Consider the following 27,714-nt stretch of genomic DNA (forward strand, 5'->3'; position numbering starts at 1 on the left):
TGGTGGCCGTGGCCGGGACAAGCTGGTTCAGACCAGTGATCCTCATGCAGAGATGTCACCAGCCAGACCATTCATCTCTAAGGCCTCTATAAACTAGAACTGGCGTGTAATTATTATGGTGAAACAGCTGGGCTACTGGCTTCTAAGACACCTTGCTCGACTCATCTCGGTGGGGCAGCCTTGGGACATCTCACCAGGCACACGCAGGAGGAGACACTCCCCAGAGCACAGCAGATTCTGTCTCCTCCATCAGAACCACTGCCAATTAGAGTGGGGGCAGGAACCCTCCCTATGGTCCTAGAATTAGAGGTGCTATCAATTAGCACTAAAAGAAGTAGCCCAGTTTTTGGAAAGTGATAAAAATAAGCTAATAGCTTAAGTGGGGGGTGGAACAGGGACAAGTGCTCCAGGATGATGCAAAGTGTGGTCCATGGACCAGCAGCATCAGCATCACCTGGGAGCTTGTAGGAAGTGCCCAACCTATAAAAGCTGACTCCCTGGGGGTGGAGCCCACTAATGTGCCTGCATCCAGCCCTCCAGGTGATTCTTAGATGCTGAAGTTGAAGAAGCTGTGTCTAGCCTGCTGTCTTAGAAAGATGCCTGAAGCTTTACACAACTGTTTCCAACTAAGTCCTAACAATCCATGAAAAATCAGACCTCTTTTTTTCTATAAAGTGAAAACTAGTGCTGTAACAGAAAGACAAGGGTGTGGGCCACATCCACATTCCGTGACAGCAGAAGTGAATGCAGAGTAAGCAAGGACAGACACCTGCACCTTCCTCAGCAGTCCCATCCCAACCTCTCACCCTCCCTACTGGAGTAGGTACCCTCTTCACAGCCACATCGGCGACCATCAAAAAGGCCAGGAGAGAGACCACAGCCGTTTGGTGCAAGGCTGTGGTCTGCCCCCTCCCCACTCTGACTCCAACTGCAGCACAGCCTGGCAGAAAACCACTCAGTGGCTCAACTGTAAGGAAGGTTCTCAGCCGCCTGTGCCTGGCATCCTTCAGGCTCTTGAGTAAATGACCCGGTTCTCAGATCAGTGGACAAGGACGTGGATGAGTCCTGGGGGCTGAGCAAGCAGGAGGCCTCCTCGCACGCCATGAGGAGGGAGGCCTGCCCCAAGCCAAGCTGAGTGCTCGGGCCGGCCTGAGGCTCTCCTCTTGGGTGGGAGGGAGCACACTACTACTTAAACACAGTGTGCCTGAGACAGGAAAAGGAAACGCCCACAAATTAAAAAGGACACCCTATTTTAGCTTTAAACACACATCCCTCTCACAAACAGCAACGTCCAAAATAGCACATCCTATTTTAGGAAGATCAAAGGCAGCTCCTAAATGGGCCACAAAATAGACCCAGAGTTTAGAAGATGAGGACCGTGTAATCACAGAAGGTGAGGAGCTGCAGGGCGGTGGGTGGTGGTTAACCTCCTCCCACTCCAGCCCCATTTTAAGGACCAGGAGTCTGAGACCACAAGAGCTAAAATGGCTGCTCGAGTCCTCCTGACTCACACTCCGTCTACTTCTGATCTCTCCTACGCAGCTCTCATCCCACTGTGGGGCCAGGTCATCCAAGTCAGAGGGGCCCTCAGCCTCACCTCCCTCACCCAACTGTGGTCCCTGAGGTAGGAGGGGCACTCTTCAATGAAATGGGCACCGGGCAGGGAGAGGTGCGAGGCGGGTGGGGGTGGAGGGAGAGAGTCCCCACTCATCAGACTCCTAAACTCTGGGCTGAAGAAGGGCAGTCGCTAACAGAGGGACTGTGACTACCACGGTCTTATTCTCTTTCATAAAGGGAGGGCAGTTCTCACAAGACCGAAGTTCTATCCTGGAGAGACAGGGCAGGGAGAGGTGATGGCCAGCCAAAACGGCCTGAGACCCACTAACATGGAGGCTTTGCTTAATCCTCTCTTGTTAGGCTTGATCTGGGACACCCTGTCCAGTACCTCAGACGGAGAAAGGCTATAGCAAAGATGCCCCTGGAATTTGGAAATGAGGCCCAGTCACTCGCTGAGAACTGGGACACTGCTGGGGCCGTGGCTTCCCCAATCCAGGCAAGACAACCAGGATGTGCCACCGCACCTGCTCAGGACAAAGGGTCACAGTGTGCTGATGTGGGCAGTCAGGGAGTCATCGGGCTGGCAGGTGGAGCAGCACAGCATGCCTCCTGTCCCTAGAAGGCGCACAGCTTCACAGTCAGGAGCACAGCCTAGAGCCAGACCATCTGTGTTCCAATCCTGGCTCTGCCACTCACCAGGTTACGTGTAACTAGGGGTAACTCGCTCAACCTTCTTCTCAGTTTCCCCCTGTGAAATGGGCCTAACACTCATCCACCTCATCGGGTTGTTGCGAGGACTAGACGATTTCATCCCTGTAAACTGGACAAGGCACACAGAAATGCTACGTGTCTGCTGCTATCATTACCATCACTGCTACCAAGCCCATCCGACACTCCCAAGGCCCTGGGACTCTTCCATCCATTCAGAAACAAGGTTCTGGAAGCACTCAGGCCAGGCCGAGATCAAGGACAGCAGGGGAGGGGCTCTGAGTACCCAGAGAACATGGAAAGCTTACAACAGGAAATAAGGCCTTGATGAAGGTCAATAAATCTATTAAAAGTACCCATTAAAAACCTGGCTAGGAGAAGAGGGAGCCAGAGAGCCCTATGAGCATCTGTGGAAGTCAGGAAGGGCGGCAAGGCAACGCTGGCCATTCCCAGGGGGGGATGGTGCAGGAGGGAAACTGGCCGGTAGCCAGAAACACAGCCAGAGCTGGGCCCCCTCTCCTCTGGAACAGGGAGAGGTCCCAGGAGCCCACCTTCAACTGAGCTCCTCCTGCAGCAGCTTCCTCCCCACACACACTCCCTGAGCTGGGCCACTGTGGAGAGGGCTACGCTGACCCCAGGGTTGGGGACTAGATTAGACCGGAGCGGACAGAGAGGAGAAGGGAGGGGAAGGGCTTGTCCTCAGAGCCCAGGGTCCAACCCAGCTGCAGACGGTGCCTGTTCTGAACCTCCTGTGGGCAGGCCAGCAGGGCAATCTCCACTCACTGGGGAGCTGTGTTTAGACTGACTGAGAATCCAGCCAGGCGCTAGTTTATACAGAACCCTGGAGCTCCGTGCAGTTAGCACCGGCGTGTGTGTCCTAGCAAAGCCTGACCTGAAACTTGGGGTTAGCTGGCACTGAATAAGCAAAATTCACATTCTAGGAACTACCAAAACTCATACTTTAAGAGTTTCTACGATATGAATCTTCGTTATCCTCTGCACCCATTCTGGTTAAATTCTTTTAAAAGTTTTGAGATTAAAAAAAATTTCAAGTGGCAAGTCTGACTCATTTTATTAAGGAGAGAAATGTGAGCAAAATCTCATTGCAAAGAAGGCTGGTTACCACAAAGCTATGTGGAGTTGATTTTAGTAAGATTCTGCCATCAGATCTTGACTACCTGTGGGTGGATTAAACATTTGTGGATTAGCCTTGGTAAGCAATGAGAAGATAGTGCATGTGTGGGAAAAAATAAAAACCATTATAACCACACTCCATACTAGGATGCACAGGGTCCTATACAGAGGCCTGTCCTTCCCCACCACGGGGAGTGCTGCCCCGCTCTTCCTTGAGCCCCTACCCCAGGCTGCTGGGCTCCCCCTCTGTCCCACACACAGCCCCGTCTGCCACAGCCAAGGACAGGCCATTATGACCATTTCTCATCATGCAATGTAATATTGTGGCTCAAAGTACAACAACAATACACCTGTATAAGCTGAATGTGCTGCTCACTTTTACATGTAATTTTAACCAGATTAAACTCGTCTTGTACTATATTTTGACCCCTTTTGTGTTACCTGTGATTTTGCTTCATCCAAGGCCTAGCCTCCCTTGTCTACCTCATCCGGCATCCTGGCTGAACAAGAGTTGAGTTTCAACAGCTGGGAGAGAGACGACTGTGGTACTGGAACCGCAGCCACGGGGTTCTAGCAGGCTCTCTGGAACCCGGAAATCTGATGGCTCACTCCCTGGCTTTGATCCCTTCCATGGCTTTCTCAGCACGAACAGGATGCAGTCCAAAGTCCTTCACCCAGCGGGCACCTGCCCGCCCATTCACCTCTCCCGAGCTTACTAGGTACCACAGCCACAGGCTGTCTCTTTAAGACTCTCAATGTGCACTCTCCAAGCCTCTGCTCAGGCTGTCCCCTTCGCCTGGAATGCCCTTCCTGTTCTTGTCCTGTAGGCTTGGGCTGACAATTCCTACTCATGCTTCATGACCAATTTAAATAGCAATTCCTCTGTGAAGCTTCTCCCAGCCAGAAATAAATACCCTCTACTCTCTGTGACACAGCCCTGTCTACAGCCATAAAGAAAAAACCTTTAATACACTGTAAATCCTTGTCTCCCCTGAGCTCTTTAAGGGACTGAGTCATCTTCATCTTTAATCCTTCAGCCCTGAGCACAAAGCTGACCTATTGAAGGAGCCCCAAATAAGCTTTTATTAAAGGATTAAATAATAGAAAAACATAAGTTTTGTATCCACAGTGCCCCAGATGGGTTCAGTACATAAGAAAAATTATTTGCAAGTACTTTTTATCAATGAAATAGATGTTTTGTTAAGCCATGACTGTCACATAATGAAACTGATTTTCCTGCATGTCACTTTGGCTGATGCCAATGGCAATGTGCAAAGAGGTGCTGTCACCTGTCAGGGAAATGGCAAACAGTGGGGGTGATGGTGGCCTGGTGGAGGTGGGTCTACAGCCTCCCCAGCCTCACAGCACAAGAAGGGCAGCACCTGAGGTCAGGAGGCTGGTTTGAGTAGCGTCTGTCACTCACCAGCCAGGAGACCCTGGGCAGGCCATGCATCCACTGTGGCCTCAACATGATGTCTGTGGAGTAAAAGTCAGATGGACCAGTCAGGGCTCATCTCAGCCCAGGCTCTTCAGAGCACAAAGCACTTCAATCTCTAACGCATTTCCATGTTACAAAGAACACAACACACAAACATCCTTTTGTGTAGGCATCCTGCTCAAAAAACAGAACCTGCCACAGAACTCGGTAAGCACCCAGAAGGCCAGGAGGCAGCCCTCACCTGCGCCACAGATGCCAAACCCACCCAGCAGGCAGCAAGGTGATCTTGAGGCCAACAAGGTGATATTAGATACTATTGATACAAAAAGGGAAATAATGGGAGACTAAAATAAAACCACAAGTGATGTCATCACCCTACGTGTATGGCTTTCCAAATAAGCCTAGTTAAGCTAAGGCACACTTGAGAAGGAAGAGGATATAGACACACATGTCTGCATGCGACAGACAGACTACCTCTGGGAGGAGGCACAAAAACGTATTAACTCTCAAACACGTTTTCATGCAACACCCTGGCGAACTGGGAAGTCCAGATAATTTAAGGCCCAGATAAGCTTTTTCATGCTGCGTGACCTTGGACAGGCATTTAACAAAAGCGCCACTTCCAGCTTCTGAGAAACAAGTAAACTCCACACCCCTCTGCCCCCAGGGGCAGCTGGACTGGACAAAGAGCACCCCGTCCACTGCGCAGATGGGAGCTAGTGCACCTCCAGGATCTGGGACGCACAGAGGAAGGAAGAATGAGTGGATGAACACGGGGAAGGCAGGAAGGTCAGCGGGCCAGGAGTGAGGGCATTCCATCCTGCAATTGTCACAGGCACCCACCAACTCACCAAGGCTCACTGGGCAGCAACCAGCCCTATGGCCACCGCCCAGTCCAGGTAAGGGCACTCACCACACCTCAGGGTCCTAATGCAGCCTGTCACAGCCGGCACCCAGAGAATACGGGGGAGGCAGGAGCCAACAACTTGGCTGTCACTCTCTCTACACTGCACCTACAATGCCCTCCCTCCAGCCCGCTCTGTGGCCAGCAGAAGAGCGGCTCAGTGTAGCAGCAAGGAACATGTCATGGAGAGAGGGAGGCTGGGAGTCTGGGCTGGATAATCAGCTCCAGAGCCTCGCTAAGCTGTGAGGCTCTGTGCAAGGAACTTGCCCTGTCTGGCCCTCAGTCCCCACTTCTGCAACAGGAGTACCTCAGATCCCTAACCACCTGCCTCTCTGCAGATGCCTTACGCTGAGGGCTCAGGGTTTCCAGGCCTACCACAGACCACTAGTGAGGTGTGGGCCAGGGCCGGAGGAGGTGACACAGAAGTCTGCTGTGGCCTCTCCCTCAGGAAGTCACCGTCTGCAGGGGAGGGGGAGAAATGGCCACACAAGGGAGAGGGCACCTCGGCAGAAGGAGCTGGAGGAGGGAGACAGACGTCTGCATCAGGTTCTGTGCAAGACGGCCTGGTGCCCTGGACACTTGCCAGTATTCCTCTCTCCCATTTTGGGTCGGCTTCTCCACCAGGAAGCTCCTCAAAGGAGTTTCACTCCACTCCCATCCTCCCCACATTACCCAGCGGTGCTGGGGGCAGAGCCTGGCATGCTAGACAGCAGTGAGCACCTGCAGGAGGAATCAGGCTCTGGGTGCTGCCATCTGTGTATGCTCACACCACTGACTCTTCCACTCTGGAGACGCTCTGAGGAATCTGTTCGGAGGGGCTGGGTTCAAGTCCAGTCATGCACCTTGCATCCTCCTCCCTTCAACAAGGACCCCACCCCGTGGCGTGCACTCATCACCTCCAGAAATGGGCTTGGCCGATGGAGAGAAAAAGAAAATGGAACCACAGAGGAGATCAAAAAAGGGGCCTTGCTCGAGCAACCACAGCCCAATCATACTCTTGGTTCCCACACACTCCTGAGGCCAGAAAGAGGACTCAGATACAAGCCCACTACCAACACCACAGTCAGCGGAACTACCCCACCCTTTCAAAGTCGCCCAAGATGGTTCCTGCTTAGATGAGCCCACAGCCCACCCGGACCCTCCAGCAGTCTGCCCGGATGGGGTGGAATCCCAGATCCATGAGCTGCTCTCCACACTGCTGTCTATGACTTCAGTCACGCTGGGGTTCTTGGGCACTCCCAGAGGCCAGGGATCTGGGGCAAAGCCACTAACAGGGTCAACAACATCTTGGGAAGCTTCAACTAAAAACAAAAGCTTGTGGACCACCGGACTAAGCATTTCAAAACTTCACAGTCCCTGTAAGCAAACAAACACTGAGCTCTGTCTCTGGTTCCGGAAGCTCGGCCTGAGGCTGCCAGCCTCTGAGACGAGGCGGTATCGCAGGCCTTACGTGCAAAAGCGTCTCGCCTTCATCCACAGGAGTTCAACTTCTCAGATGGCCCAACAGAAATATTCCACACGTGACATGATACCATAGAAATCTTCAATCTAAGTTAAAAAAAAAAACACACTCCCACCTGTTATATATTTTAATTCCACATTTTCCCCTGATAATTTAGTGACTCTGCCAAGTTTAAAGAGGGAAAAAAGCTTTTCAAAACTCAAATATTTTTTTAACCCGACAGGGTCATGTATTCTTTTCTCCTACGTGGAATGAATGCAAAATAATGAAATGTGTTTTTCAGAGGACTCAGGTCAGGATGTCATTCATGTTGGCCATACACAGTGGAGCCACAGACACGTGAGCACACGCATACACACGTACACATCTAACGCCTATGGTAAAAACTGTTTTAATGTGAGCAGATCAAATGTTTGCCCAAATCCTTCTGGTTTCTGAGACTAAATCAATCTGGTTTCAGACTGAGTCGGTTGTAGCAAAAATGAAACCCATGTTGAAACCTGTTCAAAGGCCAGTGAGGGTTTCTCTGGAAATATCTTTCAGCTCCTTCTGCAGCACGGCCCTGAACCATGCCTGACCAGAGGCAATTCCCAGGGAAGGGACCACCCAGCTCGCCACAGCTTCCTCCTTGGCCCTGGAATGGTACTTCTTCCTCTTCCTGCTCCTTAAGTCCTGGGCAAGAAGGGACAAACGCCCCTCTAACCTCCCTGCACAGGGCCGAGGGGCAGCGTGCTAAGGTTCTGGGGTCCAGTTCCAGTCCAGCCTCCCGATGAAGGGGAGGGAGAAGCCGTCCACTCAGGGACACAGACTCACCCAAGGATGCTGTCAGCTCCCTAAGAGCTCAGAGCCAGCAGCAGGTGAACCTCGGCCCTCCCCTCCACGCAGTGGGAGGTTAGAGCCATGCAGGGCTCCAATCAAGAGGTGCCCGGGAGAGGGGGACAGGAGGGCAGGAAGCGCCTGGGATTGCAGGTCACGAGGTCAGGAGGTGCCTGGGGTGGGGCACACGTGTGCTTAGTCAGCCCCCAAAGGCCAGCTCTCCCCAGCCACACCACCTGGTCCAGAGCTGGGCTCCTTAAAATCCAGAGATGTGACAAGGTGGAAAGTACTACTCTGAAACCTCAAGAAATGAAAAGGAAAGAAAAAAGAAAAAATCGGGGAAAGTTTTCTTGGAAGCCACATATCCTATGTGCAACAGCTGGTCTGATGCTGGTCCTACCTGATGGGTTAACACCTCACAGCCTCAGTCCACACGTTACCCCTTTATATACCTAAGATGAACATGATTTTCATAAATGATGCCACTAAGAAGGCTTTGTGGCTAAAAATCCTAAGCTCTTAACGAAAAAGTAGCCTCTCTTCTCAAGAAGAAAGCATAGCTTCCCCACAGCTGTCCCCCATCACCACGGGGGACACTTGGCTGTGGGAGGCACCCAGGGTCAGCAGCTCTGACCCATCCGGGCCACTCACAGGATGTCTGCTGCAAACACGGCCACATCCTGTTGAAGGGGATCTGGAAACAGCTGCCTGGGCGCAGGACCTCATGAGGGTGCCATCCTATGCCAACACCACGGTTCTAAAGCACCCAGGGAGAGCACCCAAGCCACCAGGGCAGAGACTGCTGGGCAAAGCTGGGGAGAGGCAGGGGACTCACAATTTTAAATACAGTTGTCAGGATGGGCTTTACTAAGAAGGTGACATTGGAGCAAAGACCCAAAGAAGCTATGAGAGCAAGTAAGCCATGTGGGTGTCTGAGGCAAGAGATGCCAGGCAGAAGGGCACGCCAGGGCAGTCAGCCTGAGGCCAGAGTCGGGAGAGTAGGAGGAGACAAGGTGGTGGAGGGGGCGATGCGATGTGGGACCTCAGGACCACTGCTTTACACACATGAGAAGCCTCTGGAGGGTTCTGAGCAGAGGAGTGAGCTGGTCTGATTTTGCTCTGAAAAGCTCCTCTGGCTGCTGTGCTAGAAACAGACTGGCCAGGGGCAAGGGCAGCAGCAGGGGGCAGGTGACTACAGACAGTACAGTAATGGAGCAAAAGGTGAGGGCGCTTGGAAAGGAGAAGTGTGTGTGCTCTGCAGATGGAGCCAGCTGGACTTCCTGACAGACGATACGAGAAGCGAAGAGCTGTCAAGGACGACTCGAGGTTTCAGAGAACACCTAAGCAACAGAAGGAGCGTGTGGTCATTCACTGAGGAGAGGAAGGAGCAGCGGAGGAGAGGGGTGAGCATGAGGCTGGTTTTGCACATGCTTCCTGTCAGGAAGGCAGTGGACATCTGGGCCTGGAGTCCAGGGGAGAAGTCTGGACTGGAGAAGTATATTTAAGAGTTGCCAGCTTACCAACGGGAAACAAAGCACCAGAATGGAGGACACCACCAAAGAAGGGAGAAGAGAAGAGGTCCCAGGACTGGGCCCTGGTGACATTGAGGAGTGGAAGAGAAACCAGCCAAGGAGACTGAGTGAAATAGGAGGGCGACCCCAAGTGAGGGGTCCTGGGAGCTGAAGGGAGAATGTTTCAAGGATGAGGGATTGAAGAAATGATGCTGACGGGCCACCTAAGATGAAGCCTGGGGACTGAGCACACAAGGATGGATACAGTGTACAAGAGGCAGGCCTTAGAGGCCAAGCGAATGGGGCAGATGCTGGCCAGTGGGGCTACAGAAGTTCTTGCCAGGTTGCCTGTTTTCTCAGTAAATTGGAAGCAAGGCCAGCAGTGGGGTGGGGTAGGTGGAGACAAGAGGAAAAAAAGTAAAATAATAGTCTAGGACAGGAATCAGCAAAGGGCCAAATCCTGCCCACCATTTGTTTTTGTAAAATAAACTTATTGGAACACAGCCACATCCATTTGTCATTTATTGTCTATGACTGCTTTCGCGCTACAACAGCAGTGTTGAATAGTGCTGTGACAGAGCCTGCATGCCCCACGAGGCCTAAAATATTAACTATCTGGCCCTTTACAAAAAAGCTGGCCCCTGGTCTAGGACAGGAGAGAAATATGCTCTGAGTGCCAAGTGGTCCCACCCATGACCTACGCTGTGAATTTAGAGACTTGTCAGTGTGGCTGCATGTTCTCCTCCAGCCTCGTGCCACTGCGCTGAGAAGTGGCTATAACCAGGGCTGTGGTTTCACCAAGTGAGGCCATGAAGAGAGAGGGGCCAAGGAGGCCATCTGCCACCAGCCCTTTCACATCAGTAATAATCAGCACTATTGCCACGGAGCCTTCCTCGGTGCCCAGCAGAGGACACTGCACCTCTGTCCATCACCTCATTTCATCTTCACAGCCTCTGAGAAATGGAGAGGACTGAGGGTCAGCATTTACGAGACTAGCTCAACACAGCCATGTGGGGAGTCAAAACAGGTCAGCTGAGTTCAGAAGCCCAAGCTCTGAACCTTGAGGGCCCAGCATTCCCCACCTCAACTGCACCCTAGAACCACCTAGTGGAAAAGGTGACAAATGCCAATGCTGGCCCCACCCCCACATCACTTCACTGGCCCTGAGTGCGGGTAGAAGGGTGGAAAGCAAGCTTCCAGGGTTTCCAAAAGCCCCCAGGTGATTCTAAGCGCAGCCAGAGGAGGAAGCTGCAGCACTGCCCTGCTCCCTTCTCTGATCCCGGCCCCCAGCAATTCCATTCCCAGGCTGTCCACATTCGTTCTGCCAGGGTTGACTCCTTCTCTGCCACCTCAGCAACGACTCAAGAGGCATCCACCAAGCCTCCCAGGGAGGGAGTTCCCCGTGACAGGCGTGTGGTGACGTGAGGTCTCTCCAGCCCTCAGCGTCCAGGCGTGAGCTCTGCGTCTGGTCTGAACTGAGGTGACTTCACCCCCTGCAAACCCTGAAGCGTTACAGGCTTCGACCCTTCACCACCCAAACAGTGTGCTGTTTCTCCTTCGAAAACTGAAGTCTCACTGAGTTCAGGCCCAAGACCATCAAAAAGGAAATGCCGCAGGTCTTAGGATCAGAAACGTGAGCCACCAGCCTCACACTACACAGTACTGACTCTGGTGTGGGTTTTATTCCCTGTGCTTCCTTTATTACCCCTCCCTGATGGCACCTTTAAATGTTCGGTTTCCTTTACTGAGACATCAAAACTGGGGTGTCTAAGGCTCTCACCTCCTTACTGTAAAACCTCAACATTTTACTATTTTTCCACTTACTTAGCATTGTCATGTGTTAAATGAGTTCATTGTCTCAGCGCACTGGAAATAAACAAAGCACAACCATCGATGAATAATTTTAAAACTCAGTCCTGGAATTCCACAGAGATGAGGCTGAACTTATGGGAGCTTCAACCAACAGTCTACACTCCAAAAGCCCATTTATAAGTTATTTAGAACCTACAGAATGTTTATTTCATGTCAAATTACCATTGAGATGGTATTTAAGTTTCCAAGCTAATAGCCAAATGCCTATTCAACTCACTTGTTCTTTTGCTGACTTAAAAAAATAAAATGTTATTAGAACACAAGAAAATCGAGTGTTTTTGCACGTGCACCTACATAACAAGAAAATCAAATCTGAGTGCACATGCGGGGGGTACATGCAAAAACTCTGTTCCTTGAGGGAAAGAAGCCTTATATCAAGCACACAGAACTCAGGCCATGGAGAAGAGACTTCTGCTCCCTTCCAAGGATGGAGGACACTGATGCTACTGGCTCGTCACTATACCTGTTGCCCCACATGGGGGGGTGTCACTAACATTGCTGTCAGGTTCTCAGGCTTAACTGGTAACAGAGACAGGGAAAGGAGGTAAAGAGGTGGAGAGACCAAGTTAACAGTGTGGTGAGGAGTAAAGAGACGGAGCGGGGGGAGGTGCGGTGGGAGGTGTGGCACAGGCAGCAGGCATCCCAGAGGAAACGAGGTAACACCCTCCCCTCGCTGTGGTGTGAGAAACTCGGAGTCCAGAGCCTGGGTGGTCACTCGAGGACTGTCAGAATACACACAAGGGTGAGACAAGTATTAAAGAGAGAGAGATGGAAACAAACCTGTGGGTCCCCATCCAAAAGAACACAGACGGATACCCTCAGCCTGTTGGCACCCCAGTCAGTCCTCTGAGTTTGGTGGCTGGTCTATCACTGGGAAAGGCCTACGTGGTGTAACCGCGAGTGGCTTTGTGGACAGAAAGACCTGTGAATCCTGCTCTGCCACTGACCAGCTGGGTGACCTAACTTCTCTCTGCCCCAGTTCTCTCCTCTGTAAAATGCGAGGACGGACACGTATCATTCTGGGTGCTCAGAGGACTAAACAAAGTGGTGGCACTGAGGCAGAGCACAGTAACTCTCCCTCAGCGAGGCTCCACAAGCGTGGCGGCTCACAGCAGTGGGTGCCAGGGGACGTGCATCGCCCCTTCCGAGCCAACAGGCCCTGGCGCACAGAGTGCTCAGAAGGGTTGGCTTAAGAAATAACAAGGAAAGGTCCCTTCCTAAGGAGCTGTGGGGAGAGATGGGAGCAAGACTTGTGGGAGATGGAGTGACGGATGACTGAGCAAGGTGGGCAGGCAGGGCCTGGACAGGGAGCCAGGTAATCAGACGGAGACCAGAGCCCAAAGGCCAAGTGGCTGTCGGTTGGAGGGCTGTGCAGAAGTTGGGGCTGCACCAGGAGGAACCACATGCCCCAACCAGAGGGGAGCTCAATAGAGAGGAGGTAGGAAGCCAGCTCCACTCCCCGGGCAAGGAGATAACTGGGCCTAGTTAGCTCCTTCAGGGACCTAAAAGCCAGAAACTGGGGACTTCAGAGACCTACAACCAGCCACTGCAGGGTCTCAGGGACCTGCGACCAGTAACTGAGGGGGGTGAGACAAAAGGGATAAGCTGAAGATATCAAACAGGAAATATGGATACTATGAATTTTCATCAGGTTATTTATAATACATAAATTTATAATATATAAATATAAATGAATCTGTAATACACACACATCTATTCATATTCATATTTTAAGACTATTTCTCCTGGTCCACCACTGTGAACTGATTTTTCACTTCTGTCCTCTGACTTCCATGCCCAGGGAAGGAACAGTATGTCTTGTTGCTACTCCTTTCCTCTGGCCTACTAGATTGCCTGGTACAAGTAGGCATTTGATAAACGTTTGTCACATCAATGAGTCAACTACGTGCATACCTCCCAATGCACTAGGTATTAACACCATCCATCCTATATGTCACCTGTCCTTGTTCAGTTCTCCTTGGTGGGGACTGGAAACTCACAGCACACAGACCCCTGCTGGGCCACCCATGCTGGGCCATTTCACCCACGTGATATCATCTAATTTTTACCAGGCCCACAGGCCGTTCTATTGTCAATGTACAGATGAGGAGAATGAAGCCACCCAGCCTCAGAGAAACGAATTCACTCATTCAACAAACGTGTCCCTAGCAAGGTGCAGCCTTGGCGCCTGACCCCAAAGCCCTTGTTTTTTCAAACCAACGTTAACGACACAGGAAAATGCTAGGGGTTTATCTGTTCATCGAGTGCATGTCCAGCAACATCACAAAATGGCCCCTACTGCAGAATCCAGAGAGGAAAAGCTCATGGCCGCCCAACAGCTGCTCAGCCTCTCCAGCCTCGACTTCCTCACGCTGTCCACTGTACGTCCTGATGAGGCTGCTGTGGCATGTGACAGGTCAAGCAATGGCCCCTAGAAGATGTCCATGTTCTAATTTCTGGCCCTATGAATATTATTTGTATGGCACAGACTTTGCAGATGAGATTAAGTCAAGAATCTTGAGGGAGATTATCCTGGATTATAAGGGTAGGCCCTAAATCCATTCATAAGTGTCCTTATATGAAGGGGGCTGAGGGAGATTTCAGATAAAAAAGAAGGCAATGTGACAGAAGCAGAGGGAAGCAGAGTCACAGAGAAGATGCTACCCAGCTGGCACTGAAGATGAAGCAGGGGGCCATGAGCCAAGGAATGCGAACTGCCACCAGCAGATGACCAAGGCAAGGAATGGATTGTCCCCTACAGCTACGGGAGGGAGCATGGCCCTGCTGAGACCTTGATTTTGGCCCTGTGATACTCATTTTGGACTTCTAGCCTCCAGAACTGTGAGAGAACAAATTTCTGCTGTTTTAAGCCACTAAGTCTGTAAGAATGTGTTACAGCAGCCCTGGGAAACTAATAGAGGGGATTAAATGGGAAGTGCTATGAAGCAATCAGCATGGCGCCTGGCACACAGTAGGAATTCAAGAAATCTCCGTCAGTGAAGAATAGTTCCTGCCACCCACCCTGGACCACCAGCCAGTCCTCACCAGCTGTGTGAAGAGCTACAGCCTTATACTGTAATTATCCTGCTTACATTTAAATTATCCTTCACCTATATTGTCTCAACTGACTCCATCCCAAAGGGAGTTTCCAAGGCTTCCCAGGGACTCTTAGCTCATTCTACATAAATATAATTTTGCCACAGGCATTTATTTGTCTTAAACACCCAGTACAATTAACTCAGATATTTCATAAGGTGACCCTCCCGACCTCCGGCACAATGAGCTGTGACCAGGGCCACCTTCCCTTCAACAAACACAGCAAGAGCACTTCTCGCAGCCACACGCCCTGCAGCTGCCACAGGAGGGGTGGAGCCAAGTTCACGACCATGATGTGGGGCCTGAGAACTCTGCCCCGACAGGGCCAACACGGGACAAGGGCCGCTGGGGAAGCAAAAGATGGGGAGGTTAACATCTGGCCCTCTGCTCCCCTCTTTCATTTCTGCAGCCCTTGCTCCATGCACCCCACTCTCGGTTTTCCTTCTTGAGGGCTGAGTCCCGATGTCGAAACACAATGTGCAATAAGTCCACTTCCTCCACTGTTGGCAGCCTCCCTCGCGCAGACCCCTTGGCCTCAGCTTCCTCTGGGCTCTGCGCAGATGAGGCCCTGTGACCGTGACCTCTGCCCTCCCATCAGCCCCCATTCACTCTCAGAGCCGGGGTTGTGCTGCCCTCAAGGGTCCCGCCACCCTGACTCAGGCCTGCACCAGATTTGAAGACCATCCCTCTCACCGGGCCAAGCAGCCCTCAGCCACAAACGGCTCCGGGCGGAGCCTCAAAACCTCAAGAGTATCTGAGAGGAAAAAAACGAACAAAAAGAAGAAGCCTGTTCACTTCCTGAAAGCAGCATCTGCAGGCCCTCTGAGCTGTCTTCTTTGCACCCATGCTCCTCTGACCTGCAAGGGCTGGGTTCCCTCAGTGGCGACTTGCGCCCTGAGCTGGCTGACAGCCACTCCCAGGCAGAGGGCAGCAGTGTGTCTGGAGGGAGCCACGGTCAGAAGGAAGAGCCACCTCAGTGCTCCTGGGCCACTGGCACAGCGCAGCAGACCCCAGGGGGCTAACGTCTAACATCTGCCAGCCCTTCACTCCCCACGGAGGCCTCCCGGCTCAGACCTGTCCTGCTAAACCTGCACGGCCTGTACGCAGTCTCACACACAGCTGTGAGGTCTCTCGGGCGGTCAGCATCAAGTCCTGCTCTCCAGTGCACCCCAGGGCCAGCGTGGCAACAGTCACTCCCCCGGTGCCTGAAATCTCCTACAGGAAGGAACGCAACCAGCAGGTGTGCTCCGAGGAGCCCACCACAACTCCCCCTGCTGGGCCTGAAGGTGGGGCCTCACAGACGACCTTGGCCTCCACAAAGCCAACGTGTGAGGTAACCCCGCAGTCACTTCTCTTGCGATAAACTACCAGGCCCACGTGCAGATTTAGAAGCTGAAGATGACCATCCAACATGACTCCGAAACACACTTACAATGCCCGTGTCCAGGCTGTTCCCTTCCCTCTCAGATGCACAGCTCGATGGTGGGAGCGGCTGACGTGCCAGGAGGACATGGCCAGAACCAGCCTCAGCCAGACAGCATCACAGCTGGAAATCGACTTGATTCTGCAAGCACTGTGCATTCCTGGTCCTGGCTGTCTGAGACGTCCCTCCAGAACCATCTGTAGCACCTGAAGCTCACCCCACGGTGGGCCAGGCAGACGAAAGACCCTTGGAGCCACTGTTCTTGAAGCTGGGGTCAAAGGTGGCCTTAACAAGGATGCTATGCGTTAGTTTAAAAGGTCTGTGTGTAACTAGAAGGTAATACATGAAAGCATATTTTACAAACAATATCTAACCATTCACTAACTGCCGTCCACTCCCCAAAGAAAAAGTTACAGGCCAGATGAGCATTGAAATAAACGGGGAGGAACTTCCAAACGTCATGGAAACCCACGGTCTCCTTGCAGCCAGGGCGACACTCAGTCCACACCTCAGAGCACAGAGGGTGCAGCCTCCTTCCAAGAGTTAACACATTAGTGCCAAGCACAGCCTGGAAAGGGCCTCCCAAGCACCGAGAGGGCCGGTGAAAGAATCCACAGCACAGCCTGGCAGTGGGGTGCGGTGCAGCTGGGCAAAAGAGAGGAACTCTTTACGTTCCAATGTGCAATGAGCACCAGACACAGTAAGAGGAGAAGGCAAGGGGCGCAGTGAACGTGGAGCATGATACCAGGGGGTAACAAAAAATTATTGTGTACACATACATACTTGCTGGCACAGACACGGAGTATCTTGGGAAGAACACACGAGAAGCACATGGTGCTGCTGTCTCCAGGGAGGGGATCTGGGTGGCCGGGGGATGTGGCAGGAGGCAGACTTTACCATATATCCTGCTGTACCCTATAATTTCTGAACCATGAAAATGTATGCCTATTATAAAACATAACATAAAATGCTATCAAATTTATCAACTCAAGCTAAGTACAGGCAGGTTTCAAGGACTCCCACCAAGTGACACTAGTGCAGAGCCACTTATAAGAGGATGGGGGGATTTAAAGAGGCCCTTCTCTGGGGCAGTGTCACCCCAGCAGGTGAGGGAGTTGAGGACAGGGCCATGCTGGTTGCTGGCAATAACCTGCACCACCTCGCCACCACCAGCACCCCTTGCTCTCTGCCCCTCACGTCCCTCTTCTCTAACTTGGCTCCTATATTTTCCTCCCTGACTACATCACGTTATACAGCACAGTGAAGTGTATGTTCCAAGTTCCAGAGTCACAGCATCTTAGAGACGGAGCGTGCTTTAGCAGAATCACAAGCCAAGCCCTGTCCCCATCATCTCTCACCACCAACCTCCCCGACCCCAGCCACTGGCCACCAAGCTTGACTGTGTTTCATGTCTGCACTCCACCCACTACACAGAGACCCCATGAGGTCACAGGGAGAGCGTGACTGTGGAGAAAGTGGGGCCAATCGAAACTTCCCCCTCAGCTGTTTCACTGTGGGGCGAGGGCCCTGAGACAATTAATATCCGTTTCTAGGAAACCTTATATCTGGAGTTCTTCACACCCCAACTCTTCCTCTTTCTCATAGTTAGCCTAGTTTTCACAGGTGGTTTAGAATATTCTTCCCCAGTGCTGGTTTCATTTCTATTTCACAGACAGGGCTTCACTGCCACCACTGCAGGCTCTGGGGACACCCCACCTGAGGTTGGCATTTCAGCCACCCTGCACCAGGACACACTGCCAAGCAGGGCTCACTGAGCTGTGGTGCCCACATCTGCTGGGCCAACCCTGAAGAGAGATCAGGAAGCAATCTCGGCCTACAAACCTGGTTAGGGCACAGACCCGGTTACAAGAACTATTACAACCTAAGAAAGGCTATCCTCAAACCATTAAGACAATAGAGTTGCTTTTGTCATTTAAAATAATAATATTGATACAAGCAAAACAGAACAGAAAGGTCTGAGAAAGTCTGAAGAAGCTCCTATGTGGGATGAATGAAGTACCAAACCTGGAAAGGGCCCCTTGAGCCCCTCAGTGAGCTGGCCCTGCCCCTTGACACGTCACCCCCAGTCCTCCCCACACTTCTCTGTTGAAACTCCCCAGCTTGAGCCATCACCCCATCTTGACATGTAACTCACCCACGAACGAAGCCCTGTGATGCCCCCCCCAAGACCTATGAGAGGAGGAGGCCACGTTTCCTGTGCGCCCCCATGCTACCCGGTTTCTCTTTATCTTTTAGTACCTATGATATCACATTTAAAACCCCGTGTGCACGGAAAAATTATTCTCTCAGGCTGATTAAACTCAGAAAGAAAATAATCCAAGATGACCAAGGCCTAAGGTGAGGCGCCTTCTTCCCAGAGGGACAGAGGCAGCCCGTAGGCTCCACCAGCCGGACGAGAGAGCTTGTGTGCCAAGGACACAGAAAATCACTGTGCAGCGAGGACACAACAGGTGCAGGGGGACTAGCTGATGAGTTTGGTTTCACCCTGAGAACTTACTGGGTTGACAGCTGTGCCATGGGCTCTGGTCTCACCTACCTCTCCTAAGTTAGACTGAACCCCAACCTGACCTCCAGGAAACAGGCTATCTTCCCAAAGAGGCACCGAGGAGTTTTTTTGTACTTTCAACAATGATGTAATGGGTTGTTCATCCATTCACTCAACAAACGTTGATTATATACCTATTTTGTGCCAGGCACTATGGGATGCTCTGGAGATGCAAAGAAAACTGAGCTATTGTCCCTGTCCTGAAGGACACAAGTCTTACAACACCCCAGATCTGTTATGTCCACTGGGCATGTCCCCAGAGAACAATCTTCACATTTGTGAATGCCACTGTGGGACATGATGTTCCCCGTAAAACACAGTAAAGCAGAATTTAACTTTTTAAGTGATTCCTCTAGATCTTTAAGGAGTTATTGTCAAGGACCTATACCCCAAGGAGAGGGTGAGGGGGCCTTGCACAGGGTGCAGATGAGCCAGCTACTCAGCACTCCACACCCCAGCCCTGCAGCGTGCCCAGAGTAGATTATTTTACTTTAATGCTGTTTCTCCTTTTGGCTGCCCAGCACTCACCCCCTTCCTCCCAACAACAGCTCCCTGCACACCATCAGGGGAACTGTGCCACCCACCCTCTCTCAGCCCACTCAGCTTGGGGGGTGGTCAAGAGACCCAGGCCAGACAACCAGAGTGCCGAGTTGCCCAGCATCAGCACTTCTGGTTTAGGGGCAAGCACCCAACCCAGGTCCACCCAGTCAGCGTAACTCCTTCTTCTGGGACTGTCCAGATCTGCGCAGTCCACCTTGCCTCACAGTGAGCATCATTCCCCAGGGACAAAGCCCTGCCTGAGCACTACATGATGCTGACCTAGGACCATATTCTGTGCCCCAGGGAGGCTCCAGCCCCTGAACTTCAGGTGTCTCTGGGCCTTAAACTCAGACGTTTGCCCAGCGCCTGCTATGTCCCTGGCAAGCCCCACAGTGGCTACACAAGTGTGCTCAAGAACATCTGCCTTTCCCGCACTTCTCTCCCCTGCCGTCCTCCGTGGATGGTGCCTGCCCCTTTAAGAGTGGAGCTGAGACAGGAAAATCAGAACACTTCCCTCCTGCCAGGGCCTCAGTTTCTGCATTCACACTGCATAGTTAGGGTGTCCCAACAGTCACTGTTCCCTGTGAAAAACACGTGCAGCATCTGGTTCACTGGGGCCAGACACCCCCCCGACCCCTGGCCCCGGCCCCCACGGAACAGGAAGGCAAGTCCCAAATGACAGGGACCAGAACGCCCATGAAGGCGGAGGGAAGGGATTTCTACAAAGCTTGGTGGTCACCTCCCTTAAGTAAAATATTTCACTCTCAAACATGAAAAAAAAATTTTTAACTGAGAAATTGGATAGCAAAACAATGTGGAAGTTAATCACCAGTTCAGGCAGTAAGGATTCACGGTGGGACACAAGGAAAGATGCAGTGTTCACTCACTGCCTGCAGGAGCCACTCCCAGGGCAGAGAAGGGGAGAAAGAGCCATTTCACAACCCTTGCCTTTGTAAAATGTGAGGGTAAACATTTTTAAAGGCTAGGAAAAATTGTTAATACAGATAAGCAAATTTTCATCATTAGTTTTGAAAACATAATCAGAAATATTCTTCTTTCAAATGCAAGAATTCAGGGAGTGTTTCTCTGTAAAGGCTCTTGGATACACGCATGTCTACACCCATAACTCCCAGGGATTCCAGCCAGCCAGGAAGCAAAGAGTGGCTCCTCCAGGGAGCTCCACTTCCTGGGGCTACTGCCTTGTTGGGGGCAGGGGGTGGGCTGTGTGTACACAAAAGGTGTGCATCACATGTGCAAGTGGCAGGTGTAAGTGCACATGTGAATGGAGTGTGCAAGCACGTGACTGGTGTGTGAGCACACGTGAGAGGTGTGACTGGTGGATGTGCGCATGTGCACTGAGCTGAGGTGGAGGGAAGGTGCCAGGAGCAGCTGGCCCGGCCAGCTTTACCCAGATGTGCAGCAGACAAATGCTTATGCCCCATGGTTGGCAGGCACGAGGAGGGCCCCAAACTCTCCCATCCATGCCTGTTCCTGGGCCTGACGTCATCACTGACACTTTCTTTTGAGTTTAGGAATTGCTAACACATATATCCTTCTGAAAAGGCACATGCCTCAAAAAGGACACATTCACTTTCATTGACACCTACAGAAAACTGGTTATTAGATCCCTTTCACCCAACAGAGAGCAGGCTCTTGGGATCACCCTTCTGAAAGGCGAAGCAGGATGAGAGGGGAAGAGGCAGGACACACACACAAACAGGCCCAGGGGTAGCCCTTAATCCAGCTGGTGAGGCCAGCCCTCCCCACACTCAGGGGAAGGGGCCCGTCTGTGGTGGGCTCAGGGTGAGGAGGGATGAGCCAGGCCCTGAGACTACAGTGGGAAGAAGCCTGTCTGCTTTCTCCTGGGCCCCTCCAGGCCAGACCCCTCCCCACTCAGGGCATCTCATCCGTGGATGCTCGCCTGGATCTCGCACTTGGCCTGGGATCCTCCCCAGCCAGTCAGCCCTTCCCTGCAGGGCACAACATGAGCCCAGAAACACGAGGGGCCTACTGGTGGGAAGCAGCCCTGGCCCTGAGAATTTAGATAGAAATTCTACCATCTCTATTCTTTAAATGAGAAAAGTAAGACACAAAGGGATCAAGTGACCTCTTTGAGGCTCGAGTATGAAGGCACATGCGGAAGTGTGAAAGGTCACAAGCCCGCCACTTCTTAGTTAGCTGCCCATGCCTACAGTCTCCCCCGAGAAATATCCCCAACATTTTCCCAAGAAGCAAAAAAACTCTTCTTCCAAAAAAGATAACTTGCAGGAAAGACACAGCAAGTTGCCTCCAATGTCCATTCTCCCCTTCCTCCTTAGTAATAGGCCCAGGACGCTGACCCTAGTTGGCACGGGGCTGTCTACCTCCCTTGCAGCTAGGTGTAGACAGGGTTCAATTCTTGCCAACAAGATATACGGACAAAGTCTGATGAGGAGTTCGCAGGAAGTTTACCCTCCTCCAGCCTGGTGTCTGGAAGGCGCACGAGTTGGCTGCACCTCTAGCTGCCATCCTAGACGTATGCCCCTGGGGGCCTCACTCTCGGGATGGCAGGGCACGAGCTCTGACCACCCACCTCTGGACCCCAGGACATGAAAGAGAAAGAAATGCCCTCTTGACTAAGCCTCTTTTCCTTCAGATTTTTTCTGTTATACGCAGCCAAATGTTAACCCTAACAATTCTACCATTCCCCACTTATATCCAACGGTGGAGAATGTCACCATCTTGGAGTGCTGAGAGCTACAAATAAGGAAGGATACTATTCTAGATTTAAGTACATTTACAGTCCCATTTTTCCAGAAAGAGACCTTTAAATAAAGCATTCTCAAATTTACCCTGGGCTCCAGGCTAAGGTGAGCACATTCTTACAAGAAATGATAAGCATAGTTTCATTCTGTTGCAGAATTATTTTATAAAACAGTGCCTCCCTAATCTAATCAACATTTATAATCCTAAAAAAGCTAACCAATCCTATTTCTAGGTCTATCTGGGTAGCAACCTCAAAAAGCCTTAATATACTGAATTCCCGTTTACTATCCCCAACATTTAATAGGTTGGCTTGCATATTCAGTGCAGACAAATCTAGGTTATGAGGTAAAAATAGCCCCTGTTTTTATTCATTACAGTTAGTCCATTAAATAAGGTTCACAGGCTCAGCCAAGGGCAGCTAGTTGCCATGACAAACACTGGTACAATCCTTAACAGTTTAAAAACGGCCAACCTGTGGGAATGTAACACTGGTCAGATCCTGTGATGCCCACTTCCAAGAAATAACACAGCGATTACTGCCCTGAAATTTGATCATATCTCATCTACTCCTGTTTGAAGTGAGTCCATTCCATTACTAGCTTAGAACACTCTGCTAGAAAAGGGGCTGAGGCTGTGCTAGCTGTTGTAAGGAATATGGACCTGCACACCAGACAGATGTGGCCCCGATGCCCTGAGAGCATCAGATCCCAGGCACACACGGGCACACAGCCCAGTGGTCAAGCCCCCAGTGCAAAAGCCAATGTCATCCAGGTTAGAAACGGATGGAGATAACTTTAAAACCTGGATGCTTCTTAACAACCAAGTCAGTACAGGAGTGGTACTGCTATCACAGAAGCATCCTTTCTGTCTGAGCCGGTCAACCAACCCGCAAAAGGCCCCTCGCTGCTTCACAATCCATCTGGCTGGCTCTTCTTCTCTCTTCGACCAACAAGGTTAATACCCAGCTTGGTAAAGATATTTGACTAATTAAAGAATGATTAAATAATTAAGTTAACTCAAAATGCAAAGATCTTCCTCCCTCCAATAAAGTTACTGCAAATACCATACACCTCGAAGGCACCTCTAATGATAACCACAAAACATGTGTCTTGGGCAATCGCCGGTAGCATGCCGACAAGTTGGAGGACTATTTGAACTACTGAGTAAGCCAGTTTCTGTTCTCGTGAGCTCTGTAATGTTTCATGGAGAAGGACACGCAAATGAAGAAGGTGAAAGCTTCTGGCAACGGCGGGAGCCCTGAAATACGTCCAGGGTTCTTCCTGAAGGGACAGCACTCATGGAGTTGTCTCCACCTGAAAGCGCTTTCTTTTTTTTTCTTTTTAATCAGTTTATGCTTTAACTAATAACTTTAAAGCCATGCACCCTTTATGTAGAAGATCAAGAGTGGCTAATAGGAAATAAAATAACTCAAATACAGAGTAAAAGGAGGTCAAAGAGAGGTAGATGGAAAAGTCAGGGAAGGATGCCATGCTGCAACAAAGAGACAGTCCAAACCTGAACCAGACAACAAATGTGAAGAAATTATCAGGGGAAAATATCAGGGAGTAAAGTGGTCTCTATCAGTCCGTGGGAGAACAACAAGGATTTGGGCTTCAATGTGAAACCTGTAGTTGTTCTGGGGGGCTGTTTGCAAAAGGCGCAGGAGGAAGGATGTGGGGACAGGACGCAGGATGGAGGAGCCAGGGAAAGGCGCTGGACGCTCCTGGGACCAGGAGGAGTTTGGTAACTTCTCCATGGCCATCTCTGGGGTACTCCAGGGTCTCTGACACTAAGCTGCTTTACTCTAGAAAGCTACTGCTGAATCACTGCAGAGGGAGAGAAAGTGAAAGAGTCAAGAGGCAGGAGTTTGATTTCCAAGGCCACAGACTAAATCAGCACTTCCCTAAACAGACACTGTGTGTGTGAGTGTCTCACCCCAGTGCCAGCTAAATCAAGAACATACAACACTTTACCCACGCAGCCCACAGGCACGATCACAACTCCACTTCCATGTCGGATTGGGGGCCGAGGGAGGGGGAAAGAAGGGACCCACCTTCACTGGATGAACGAGGAAGGAGGTGAGATTCGGGCATGACTCCACCAAGTTGCCAGCAAGTTGGGGGGCAAAATCCAAACATGCCCTTCTCTTCAACCTGAGGAGAGCACTGTCTACCAGCAAGGTTTTTCCCTAACACCGATCCATTCACCCACGTCTCTCTCCTCTTCCAAACCAGAGCAGTAACAATGTCAGGAAGATTCTGGGGTATCTTGACATTTCTTTGCTGATAGCCCAACCTTAATTGGGCTCTGTCAATTATTCCATTTTATCAGCCATTTGATTATCACTCTAAATGTAACGTGATCATTTTGTTTGACATCTGTACACGCAGAACACAGGAAAAGCAATGAATAAGAAACGTGAAAATACTCAACATTCCACCACATACAATCACAAGTTTTTAAGTGCTTTAGAAAAAAGCGTCAGTAGAAGACTTAGCTGGGCCAGTGACTGCCCAACTTAAAGTTTCTGAGCCCAGACCCCTCCCACTTCCCTCTCCCCCTCTACCCACATCCTTCTCCTCTGACCTTTGCTGGCGGTCCCTTGCCTCTCACAACCTCCTTCTTCTGCAATATTTCCCCTCTGAGGTGCCCTGGCCAGGAGTCAGAGATGGGATGTACTTCAGCCTTTAGAGTACATTTTTCAATAGGGGCACCTTGGGAAAACGGAATCATCAAGACTATCAAGTCCAGTGAGGAGACACTGAGTCTCTTGCGAGACGGTAACTTCCCACCTGTGCTGGTCCAGACCACCACAGTTCACAGACCTCTCTGGCTTATGTTATTTAATCCACACAACCCTCCTTGAGCCGGGCACTTTACCCATGTTACAGATGAGAACGTTGACTCAGGTTCATGTCCAGCACTTTTGCTTCCCACAATCCAACTTACCCCCACCCCCAAAAAACAGACACAGACACCCCAAAGCCATTAATGCATACGCTTTGTGACACAAACCAGACTAACACCTGCACTAAGTAATGCATACCACACCTGTCCCAAAGTCGCCCAAAGGTGACTTAGGAGTTGGCCTGTTATAGTTAAGCCACACAGGATTGCAGGGAAGAACCACAAGCAACAATGGCGGATCCAGATACCCCTCTGTCTCTCTCTCTCTCTCTCTGTAGGCAGACATATATGACCCACCCTATGAGGAGAAGGATGGGTCAAGTATCCGGAGTTAAATTTTAAACTTCTGACAAATCGACACACTCCTTGCCATTGCCACCCCATCTCTCAGAGTGGCCATGATAAGGACCCCCAATATCTTCAGGAAGATCTGGCCCAGGTGGTCAAATACCACAGACAACAAACCAGAGCAAGACCACAAGGTTTGGACCGTTTTCTTTCTGTCCTCGTGGGATCCGGCTCCATGCCTGCTGGCCCACACTGCTAAAAGGCCTCTCTCACTTTAGATCACTGGTTCTCCACCTACGGCGAGTGACAGGCCCCCGAGGTTCTGACACAGCCACAGGCCTCTCCCCTGGAAAAGTCCCCGGGTGTGTATACATGTCCAGTGTGCCCGTGTGCCCCCTCCTCCCTCTGCTCAACCCTTGGGTTTGACACATTTTTACCAAAACCCACAGTAAGAAACCATCACATTGTGACAATACCCAAACGTATACCACATGCAGATGACTAAGTTTTACCAAAAAATGCTAAGCCTTCCTGTAGGAAATATACTTGTATATTTTCTATTTTATTTCAAAAAAAATGTTAAATGCTTGCTACAACCTCAAATTGATTTCACAAACCACTGCCGTTGGAAAAACACTGTTCTGGACCCTTCAGGCTGTCTCCAACTCAGCAGTTAGCACTGATGTGGTAGAGAGTTCAGCGTGAGACTGTTTCTAAACATCATTTTTACGTATCAAGACCCTTAAAACCCTGCAAAGTCAAGAAAATCTAGAAATACCTCAGCTCACTAGTTCCAGGAAAACTCTGGAACAGTGGGCTACTTTGATCTCACAAATTACCCCTTGGAAGTGGCTATTTGACTTCACCCAAACATAAAGCTGGAGCTGTACTTGCCAAAGGGGACAGTAAAGCAGGTCATACGAGGCAAAGCCAGAGAGAACTACAAACTGCCCTTAAAAGTAGTCCCTCAGGCTGTCTCCAGGCCAATTCCTTAAATATCTGCCAAGCCCCGGTAACTGTACTGCTCTCAACGGTTTCTAATTGAGCAAGGAGTAGTAGAGTATGCAAACCCCACACAGCTGAACACACTTCGGGATGGCCTCAGAAGGTGAGTCATAAGGGCCACCCGGCCCAGTGGACCAGAGATGGAACCTGGGGCTGCGGTGTCATCAGTGCTGCTTCCTCTAGCACCGAGTCCTGCAGGGAGGATGCGGGGCACACTCAGAGGAGCTGGAGAGGCTGCAGGCAGTGGGGCTGGGGAACTCAGCTGGGGCACAGGACAGGGGTGGCCAAGCACAACAAAGGTGTCCACAGGCTCCTTAAACACTTCCCAGGCCTCTCAGTTCACAGTGTGCACTGAGCACCCCACATTCACTTTCCCTTCTCCCTATTCCAGGAACTATCCTCTCTCGATTCAGGAAAAGCCAGCCCCATCTCCAGCTGGGGGGGGTTGGGGGAGAAGGGTCTGGATTAGACTAAGAGAGCAACTCTCAAACTTGCCTGGTATCAGAATCACCTGGAGAGCTGGTTAAAAACCAGCCTGCTGGGGGGCTGGCCCCGTCCGAGTGGTTAAGTTCGTGCGCTCCGCTGCAGGCGGCCCAGTGTTTCGTTGGTTCGAATCCTGGGCGCGGACATGGCACTGCTCATCAGACCACGCTGAGGCAGCGTCCCACATGCCACAACTAGAAGGACCCACAACGAAGAATATACAACTATGTACCAGGGGCTTTGGGGAGAAAAAGGAAATAATAAAATCTAAAAAAAAAAAAAAAAACCAGCCTGCTGGCCCCAACCCAGAGATTCTAACTCAGCAGGTCAGGGTGGGGCCTGAGACTGCGGTCCTAGCAAGTCTCAGGTGACATCAATGCTGTCACACGTGGGGGAACACTCAGGTCAATCAGCACACAGCACTCTCACAGCGTCGAGCTCTTGGTCCAGGGGAGGCCACAGGATCCTCCCTGCTCCCAGAGACCAGAGGGAGGACTGGTAGACACTGTGGCCGGGGATGGACAGGAGCAGGGAACATGCAGGCCCACTGACCCTGAGGACCACTCATAATCACGAGGCGGCTGACCCCAGGATGAAACCAGCAGTGATGGCTGGAGAGGGGAGAAGAATCTAGATCCTCATGAAACTGTGAAACTGTTGATAGAGCAGAACTCCACTTCTGTGAGATGATGAATGTCCTTATTGTTTACTTGGCAACCCAAACCACCCCAACTGACACATCCCATAATCCAGGGAGACTCCTGAACTGGGCATCCCTGTGTCCATAGGACCCTCTTCTCCACAAACACCCACCTGCCTAAATGTATTTCCTTCACACTTCCAGAATTTGCACACCTAGGTCATCCTTCTTGAAAACTCTAATTAATGGGTTAGAGAATGCACCATTTGAAATGCAAGCAACACAGGAGAGGGAAGGAAGGGTGCTCCACATCCCAGAGTGAATTAATTTTATCTGACAGTGGCTCTAAGAGCAGCTGTACGGGGGCTATAGTGGAGGCGTGAGGACAGGGAGCAGGAAGGGAGGCAGGGAGTTTTCAGGAGACCTCAGAATCCTGCCTTGTAACTGCAACGGGAGGGCACCGAGGGGCACTGTGAGGTGGGGAGAATTACCAGGTATCTGAGGGGAGGCTCAGAGAGGGGCCCAGGAAGGGCACTGAGAGGAGCTGAACGCTTTCCTCCTCAAGAGGCACCCTCCCCTCCTTCTGGAGGCCAGAGGACACCCCTCTGTCTTCCTGACT

At 51.2% G+C, this 27,714-nt stretch overlaps 1 protein-coding gene across 17 annotated transcripts in view; it reads right to left on the bottom strand.

The window, feature by feature from the left end:
• INPP4A (inositol polyphosphate-4-phosphatase type I A) overlaps window positions 1-27,714 on the bottom strand; it is a 132,768-nt gene that overhangs the window by 99,016 nt on the left and 6,038 nt on the right. The window contains exon 1 of one of the 17 annotated variants that reach the window (XM_070573502.1): window positions 3,841-4,120. The exons of the other annotated variants lie outside the window; for them this stretch is intronic. The gene's annotated coding sequence lies outside the window, so the exon portion shown is untranslated. Of the gene's footprint in view, window positions 1-3,840; window positions 4,121-27,714 lie in introns of those variants that run through there. 17 annotated transcript variants of the gene reach the window in all.

This window comes from Equus przewalskii, chromosome 14 (assembly GCF_037783145.1).
Source record: "Equus przewalskii isolate Varuska chromosome 14, EquPr2, whole genome shotgun sequence".
In the NCBI taxonomy this organism is placed as follows: domain Eukaryota; kingdom Metazoa; phylum Chordata; class Mammalia; order Perissodactyla; family Equidae; genus Equus; species Equus przewalskii.